The sequence below is a fragment of the Muscardinus avellanarius genome (assembly GCF_963383645.1).
Source record: "Muscardinus avellanarius genome assembly, chromosome: 12".
Classification (NCBI taxonomy): Eukaryota; Metazoa; Chordata; class Mammalia; order Rodentia; family Gliridae; genus Muscardinus; species Muscardinus avellanarius.
Genome location: NC_137798.1, coordinates 4,553,904 through 4,562,786, shown reverse-complemented (window position 1 = coordinate 4,562,786; position 8,883 = coordinate 4,553,904).

The following is an 8,883-nucleotide window of genomic DNA, read 5'->3' as shown; positions in this document are numbered from 1 at the left end:
ATCCCTGAGCATGTGGGGCAGGAGCGTCTTTTTGCCGGGGAGACTTCTCCAACAGTTCAAGGCGGGTTGGGTTGGATTTATCTACCTCTCCCAAATACTGGCTGCCGCCGCCACCACCACCACCACCACCGTCTCCACCATATTCGCCCGTTTCTTCTCTCTTATATATAGGTAGGAAGTCATGATTATAAATGTCTCTATATGTTGTCCCAATCAGATATTAAACCAAAATCTGATGTCTGGGGTTTCTCAGAGGAATACCTGTCCTATTTGGCTGCTGCCAGCTATCCTCGCTGTGGCCGCCATCTTGGCCCCGACTCCACATAAGACCACTTTAAAGATGGGCTATCTTGTTGTATAGACAGTTTGAATTGCTCTTCCACCCCCAGTCAGCCTCAACTGCCACCTGTGGTTTTTCAAGGAATGTGAAGGTTCTTTCCCAGACAGTTTCAGTAGGAGAGAAGGAGCAAGTACTAGAAAAATAGGGTGCAGGGGCGGTTCTTACACGTCTCGTCTTAGTTGGCTGGTTGGTCTGCTGAACTGTCCACTTGTCCTTTGAGTCTGGTCCAGTGGATCCAGGTTGACTTTCCTGCTACCTTGATTGAGGTTTGTACAGCCAGTGCCATGATACAAGGACCAGTCCACTTAGGCTCCAGGGAGGAGGAGGCAGCTTCTGGACATGCACCTTGACTCCTGGTTGGAACGGGTGTAAAGTCATTTGGACCCCGGTAGGAGCTCGGCTGGTGGTGACTGATATCTTTTAGACCAGATCTGCTGCAGGGCCTCTAAGGAACTGGTTAGATTATGATTAATACCATAGATAGTGTCTTGCCAAAGCTTAGTGAGGCTGGGAAGGGGCCTCCCAAAGAGGATCTCGAACGGGGTGATACCCCGCACACAGGGTGCACATCTCACATGGGAAAGGGCAAAAGGAAGGCTGAACGCTCAGTCCAGTATTTGCCAGTCTCTGCAGCTAATTTAATTAGGACTTCTTTTAGTGTTCTATTTACTCTTTTTACCTGCCCTGAACTCTGTGGTCTATAAGCACAATGTAATTTCCAATTGACCTCTTAACAGTTTTGACAGATTTTGAGTGGCTTTTTCTGTGAAAGCTGGGCCATTATCAGACTCCCATAGTTAGGGTAAGCCAAATCAAGGAATGATTTCTAACACCAGCTTCTTAACTGTTACCTGTGCCATCTCTATTCAGATAGGAAATGCATCCACTCTGCCCAAGTAAGTGTCTGTGAAGACGAGGAGATGCCAGCAGTGATACTTCCTAGGTCTTACCTGTGTGGAGTCCACTTCCCAGTGTTCACCAGGTGAGGTTCCTCTCAGCTGGTGGGTCTTGGAAGCCGGCGTGTGCCAACAGGGATAGACTTGAGCACAGACCGAGCAGCTGGCCACAGTGTTCTGGATTCTCTCTCATAGCGCCTTAATGCAGTAGTCCTGTTTAAGGAGCTCATACATCTTGTTTTCTCCAGGTGGTTGGAATCATGCACCTGTTTAACAGCGGTTTTTTCTGTCCCCTCAGGAATAAGATTTTCCCACTGGGGAGTATGGCCCAGTCACTCGAGTCCATTTTTGCCCCAGCTTCCTTTAAATTTCTGGCATCTTGGTCTGAGTAATTTGGCTGAGGAGGGAGGAACTGGTCAGGAATAGTGGGCAAAATGTATCGACACCCCAGTGATTTTAGGGCCACTTCTTTTGCCGTCTGGCCGGCCAAGCTGTTTCCTCAGGCCTCAGTGGAGGCTCCTTTTGGTGGCTTGACAGCGGATAATGGCCACCTATTAGAGAGCCAGATAGCTTCCGGGAGGGCTAGGATTTCGGGGATATTCTTGATTTTCTGTCCTCCTGAGGTCAGGAGGCCCCCCTCTTTATATAACCCCGTGTACATGGCGGTGGCAAAAGCACAGCGACTGTCATGTAGATATTAAGGACCTTTCCCTCTCCACACCGGAGGGCTTATATAAGTCAGGGCAATCAGTTCTGCTCTTTGGGCCGAAGTCCCGTGTCCCCAGGCTTGGGCTCATATTACCTTGTCGGCCGTCACCATGGCTGCATCAGCGTATTAAACACCGTCCAGAATTAAACTGCTACCATCTGTGAAGAGCTCCTCATCCAGCTGTTCCCAGGGTGAGTCCTTTAAGTCAGGTCTTGTTCCCTGGAATTTACTTAGAACCTCAAGGCAGTCATGCTCGGGTGTGGATGGGTCACTATCCAGCAGCAGGCGTAGCTGGACTTAGAGCCAACGTGGAGAAAATTTGCCCCTCTAGGCATCATGGAGTAAAGTCTGATAATGAGTTAGCTGGGCATTGGCAATCCACCGGTTTGGGGGAGATTTGATGACAGTCTCTACTGCGTGCAGGGCAACTATTTGGAGTTCTTGGCCCATAGCCAGCTTAGAGGCTACTTTGGCTAACAGGACCACAGCTGTCACAGCCCTTAGGCAACTTGGCCATCCAGAAGCCACACAGTCCAGTCATTTAGAGAGGTGGGCAACTGGCCTTTTCCAAGGCCCTAGGCTCTGGGTGAGAACCCCTTTGGCGACTCCCCCCTTTAGGAAGGGTTTGTCAGTCAGAGCTCTCTCACGGGTGTTAAAGGACTTTTCCTCTGGCTCTGTCCACTAGAAAGTTAACAGGTGTGCCCCTATGTCCCACGTTACCCTGGGCTCCTGGGGGCTTGGTATGAAGGAGTCCCGACTTCCTTGGTCTTCCTTGTTCTGTACTATTGGAGAACAGGTGCTAGGCCTTTTCTGTTGGGGCACTCATTTTTTTAATGGTCTTCTTCCTTACAATAGGCACACTGATTTTTTCCTAATGGGGGTCAATATCCTGCTGTAGCCATGGCCCCCTCGAAGGGACATTTTCTGCTTCGGGGTTGCCACTAGGGGAGGCAACCAGGAGGATCTTAGCCAGGCGTTTGGCTGGTCTATCCTCTAGGAGGTCTCGATTATTGAAGACCTGTTGGGCTATTTCTACTAGTTCAGACAGCACTTTTCTCTAAAAACTGATAGGTCGGGTTCCTTCCCCCTCCATCCCCTCCTCCTTGGTCCCTTCTTCTCCCCTCACAGGACTCTGCATTGGGGACAGGAGGTAGAACCCCAGAAGCCAGAAGTGGAGATGATGTGAGACTGCAGATGTCTCGGAGCTGACTCCAGATATCACAAGAGGACTGGCATTCCCATGCTGCTAGCCCCCACTCCCAAGACCCTGACTACCCAAATACCTTTACTTCCTCTCTGCAGTGTGATGCTGCTGACAGGTCATCAGTCTCTTCCCCTATAGTCAGCAGACCTCACCCAAAGGTGCCAGTTAATTAAAGAGGCCTGGTCTCACACAAAAACTTGGCTGGTTTTTGCCTCTTTTGCAATCCCTGACTTGATTTTAACATTACATCTGGTGCCAAAACCCATCGAACCCAAGAGGATTTATTTATTTATTTACTTATCTCTTTTTTTAACCCCTCCCTAAGCCCTGGACTCTCCAACCCTTAATTGGACTGACTGCTTTTGGACAGGGTGAGTTCCCTTCCCTTTCTCAGGTCAGCGGGTCTCGACGGCTTCTTGCTTCTGGCTTCTCTGTCCAAATGTGCAGCTGTGTCAAATTTGCCTCCAGATGACCAGGTCATCCTCCGGCCTTGAGAAGGGAGTGGAGAAATCCCTCCCATCCTCTTGGTTCCTCTGGCCCTGAGAAGGGAGAGGAGACGTCCCTTCTGTCCCCTTGACCCTGTTCCCGGACATTGACCAGGACACTGGGAACACCTGTATCCTGTTCTTCGTTCTTGCCCACAGATCAGACATGGGAAACCAAAATTAATTGGATAATGACTCCCGGCCCAAAAACAGAGCTCTGGATTTTTGTAAGTGGTCAGGTAAATGGTCGGAAGTCCCTTCTTGCGCTCCTGTCCCTCCAACCCCTCTCCCTTGTCAGCCACCATTTTCTAACTCTGCTGAATCACAGTCGCCATCTTGTGACCTTGCTGAGTTACAGGCGCCACCTTCTGATCTCACCCCCAGGATATCTCCTCTCTGCCCCGACCATCACCCTACCCTACAGCTAATCTCCCTTCACCACCAGAGTCCATCTCTGCACCCCTGGTTCCCCATTTTTACCCCTCCCTCTCCGATCTCAACACACCATTGGAGCACCCTCTGACAGCCTCTCACCCTGACCTGCTCCTTTCCCCCTCCCACCATCCTCCCTTAAGGGACCCTCAGACCCCTATTCGAGATTTAGTGAACATGGCATTTAAAGTTTTTAATTCCTGAGAGGAACAGGCTTAAATGGAACATGCAATCTGACTCCACCAAAAGGCAGATTTGCAAGCCTGTGCCTTGGTAGCAGCCCTGCTGTGGGCGGTGGAGACTCAGCCCTCTGAATGACAAGCATCACTAGGCGTGCTGGTATTAGAAAACGGCTTCAAAATATATTGAAAAATAGCTTGGTATTAATGTACCAGTATTAGGGAATGGCTTCAAAATGTTTTTGAAAATAGCTTTGATATTAGAATGCCACAGCTTGGGTACGGGCAGGAACTTAGACAGGGAAGGGACCCTGCAGAGCTCCAGGCACCAAGAGTAATTAGCAAGAAAATTGATGGAGCCCGGGGTCTTTTATATTTTAAAGACAAGCAAAATTCCCCAAGGATGTGGGGGGACGCCATAGGCCTTCAAGAGATGTCAGACTCCGATCATCAACACATTTTGGTGTGAAACAAAAGGCTTGGGGTCTGTACCAGAGACAGGGCAGGCCTACAGGAAGAAATCCCCACATCAAAAGACCTGCCCTGGAGAAGGGGCAGACCTAGTTGGGTCAGAAGATTATTGGTAGAGCAAGATGAAGGACCATGTATCTACAAAACTATTCTATATCCAGAAACTTCAGTGACTTATTTTCAATTCACTCCACTGTCACTCTCTGTGATGTAGTGCTAAGTTCTGTTTTTATCTTTCCCGCTTTGTAAAGATAAAATCCCTTAAGCTTACAGCCAAAAAAGAGGAGTTCTGGCCGGGCGTGGTGGCGCACGCTTGTCATCCCCGCGCTTGGGAGGCAGAGACAGGAGGATCGCGCAGGTTCGAAGCCAGCCGCACGCGCTGGCTTAGGAGACCCTGTTTCCAAATAAAAATGTAAAAATAGGTCTGGGAGTGTAGCCCGGAGGTAGAAGGGCTTCCAGGAACCCCAGTACCACCAAAAAAATAAATAAATAAATAAATAAAAAAGAGGAGTTCTTGCTATTGTTTTCTACATATAGCTAAGAACAAGAACCCACAGCTACATCTCACTGTTACAGTTTTGGCACCTTTGTAACACTAGGGATGGAGGACAGCAACGAAAACTACCTCCAGGAGCCTGCTTCACATGTGGCAAGGACATACACGGGGCTAAGCACTGCCCTTAGCCACGCCCGCCAACCAAACCGTGCCTGGTATGCGGCCAGGAGGGACACTGGGACAGCGATTGCCCTTGGAAAGGCGGTGAGGCCCAGGCTCATCAACACAAGGGGACCACCCTTCAAGACCAGGCCTCGCCACTGTCCCTACTCAGCCTGGCCGAAGATGATGGCTCCCAGACTCATCCATCCCAATCACCCTTGCCGAGCCCAGAGTAAATCTCAAGGTGGCAGGTAAGCCAATCTCCTTTTTAGTCGACATGGAGGCCACATACTCAGTCCTTCCATCCCCTTAGGGTTTTCCTTCTCTGATCTCGGTACAGGGTACTGACAGTAAGCCCTCCTGCCCACACACTACAGGCCCCTTTTTTTGCCATTTGGATAACTTTATGGTTGCCCATCCATTCCTGATTATTCCTTCCCTTCTTTTTGGTAGAGACTTTTTAACCAAACTTGGGGCATACTGCACAGGGGATGGATGGGTCATGATACAGGACAAAATTTCCCTGCCTGAGGCTCAGGCAAAAGCAGTCATAAACCTAACACATTATACCCAACATGTTGGGCCTACGGCATTTAAACATTTCCTGAACCCCGTTTTATTCTCCCCTGCTGCAATAGCTGATCAGTAAAGACAGTGCCTCCTGTTCTACTTGTGCCATTTCTCCCCAAGGAGGCCTATGCCTCTCTTTTCCTACCCATCAAATGAGAGGACATTTGCCAAGAAAGGACTGAAAAATTGATTTCACCCATATACCCTCTCACAAAATACTAAAATATCTCATTACCATGGTCAACACCCTAACAGGTTGGGTAGAGGCTTTCCCCTCAAAGGACAAGTCAGCCAGCACAGTGGCCGATGCTCTATGCTCAGACATCATCATCCTTTGGTTTCGACTCCCTAATTCCTTACCGTCTGATAATGGACCAGCTTTTATTTCTAAGGTTACTCAACAGGTGGCACAGGCCCTTGGCATTTCTTGGAAGCTCCACGTCCCATATCGACCACAGTCATCAGGAAAGCAGGCCCATCTGTTTGTCTAGAAATCCACTGTGCAGAAGACTTATTTGCCCTCCTCCACAAAACGTTGGACCGACCACAAGGTGGGATCAGCGCAGTGCTCTCCTATCTGGATGCCAGACCACCATAAGTGTTAAACTCTCTCTAAAATCTGATGCTCCTGACCAATGTTTTCCATTTGACCAGACTGACCCATGTTGACTCACTGCTGAATAGGGCGGTGTGTGTCTCTTTCTGAGGGAAAAATGCTGCTACTACGTTAATGAATCTGGTCTAATGGAGGAAAATGTCTAAACTCTGATGAGGTTAGGCAAGAATCTAAAAACACGATATCAACAGTCTACCTCATATCTGGAGGGGTTCCAAGGGCCAGTAGCTGCTTGGGTCTTCTCCTCCTGGGACCCGTTATCATGATTTGCCTTTCTTTTTGATAGCCCCTTGTCTGCTAAAGTTCATTCAAATGTGTGTTACTGAGCTGTCCAGGGTAACCGCCAATCAACTTCCACTGCAGCCATACTCCTGCCTGCCCACTTCTGAATGACCCAACCTCTCCAGGTCAAGGGACCCCTATAACGACTTCCCCTCTGACAGCAGGAAGTTGTTATTGACTCACTCGTCGACTAATATCACCAAAAGGCCAGGATGATAGGTTGGATCACTCCCTTCTCCCCTCCAGATCCTGTAGTTGAGACAGGAGTAAGGGCTCAGTCTAAATGGCGGGCCGGGCAGCGGTGACAGCCCCCAGGGAGGCAGGGGGCGGCTTCCTGCTCCACCTGCAGCGCAAACCAGGTGTGCTTCCCACTCTCCTGGCCTGCTTCCTCATGGGTGAAATAAGGCTCCCAGGGCTCGATGCCCCGCCTCCTCTGATGGAGCTGGGGTGGGGCGCCTAGACTTGGGACATGCTGGGGAGAAAGGAGACAGGGAGGAAGGGCTGCCAGGCCTTTGCGACGCTGCTGCCCCCTCGTGGCGGCTGGGTGCCAGCGCCACGGTCTCCTGGGATCTGACGCCTGCTGGCTGCTCTGCCTTCCCTGGTGTCCTCTGGCCTTCTCCCCGGGACAGAGTGGGCGCCCTCGCGGTGATCTCGACCCCCCACCGGCTCTCAGGGCTGTGGACTCTGGTGTAGGAGAGGCAGCCACCGCCTGTGCACAGTTCCCGCAGCGACGCCCTGGCCGTTCCTTCAGGAAGCTCTGCAGCATATGCGAGGCCGTGCCAGCCCTGGGACTCAGGCGCCCGGCGCCCATTCCTGTCCTCAGACAGCCTCTGTCCACTGGGGGGGGGGGGGCAGGCAAACCGCGGTGCTGGAGAAAGTGAGAGACCGTGGGGGATGCTGAGGGCGCTGCAGAGTGCAGGAGTAACACTTAGACGCCCGAGGCAGCGACTGCAGGCCTGGTAGCCTGACATGCTGGAGCCTTATCCCTGGGTCAGGGGCTCTCCTCCCTGCAGCCCCGTCGGAAGAGCCGAGTCGCCTGCCCACAGGATGGCTGGGTTTCCTTCTGGGTGCGCTACCCTGCTGCCCCAAAGGCTGGGGACGAGCTTCCTTGTCCCTGTGGCCTCTGTTGGCATCCGTCCTCCTTGGACCTGGCCTGGGAAGCCAAAGGGTGTGGAGAGCATTGGGTCTCCTCCCAGGCTGGGCCCGGGGCCGCCCAGCTCCTGCAAGAGTGAGGGGCAGGGAACGGGGAGCGGAGGCTTCTGAGGCTGGAACACAGCAGCCTGTGTGAGGTGGGATGCAGAGATTGACAGAGCATGCGCGCGCGCGTGTGTGTGTGTGTGTGTGTGTGTGTGTGTGTGTGTGTGTGTATGAGTGTGAGTGAGTGTGTGTGTTTGAGAGAGAGAGGAGAGAGGGAGAGGCAGGCCCAGGGTGAGGAGCCTGGGTGCGTCACTGTTGCAGGGAGAGAGGCTGAGTCTGACTCAGTGGGAACATCCGTCAGGGAAGGAGAGAGTTCAGGGGCATTTGCAAGCAGGATGGGTCGTGGGGCCAGGGGCAGGAAAGGGGCTGGGTGTGGTGTGTAGGAGAGGGTGGGCAGAGAAGGGCAGGGCCAGGGGCAGGGCATGGACCTCAGCTGGTTTGAGAGGAGAGAGAGGGCAGTAGGGCCTCCTGCTCTGGACATAGAGGGGACCAGTTGCAGAGAGGGTTAGGGAAATGGGGCCTGGTGAGTCAGGGATGTGGGGAATGCTGGGGTTCCTGACTCTCACTTCAGGGAGAAGTTAGGGCTTTGTGACAATAAGCCAGGCCTCAGGTGCCCCTAATACAGGGACAGCGCCCCTCTCCCAGCACCTCAAGCCTTAGTCCTGAGGACTGAGGGTGGACCCACTGGCAGGCTGGCCATGTCAAGGAGACATCCTTGGCTGTGTGAGGAGGATTTGGAGGCTGTGCTCACTCCCCCCCCCCCCCCCCGTTCAGCTTTGCAGGTCAAGGCCAGGAAGGGCCCGGTGTGAGGAGGCAGAGGGAGGAGGCAGAGGCTGCGCTGAGC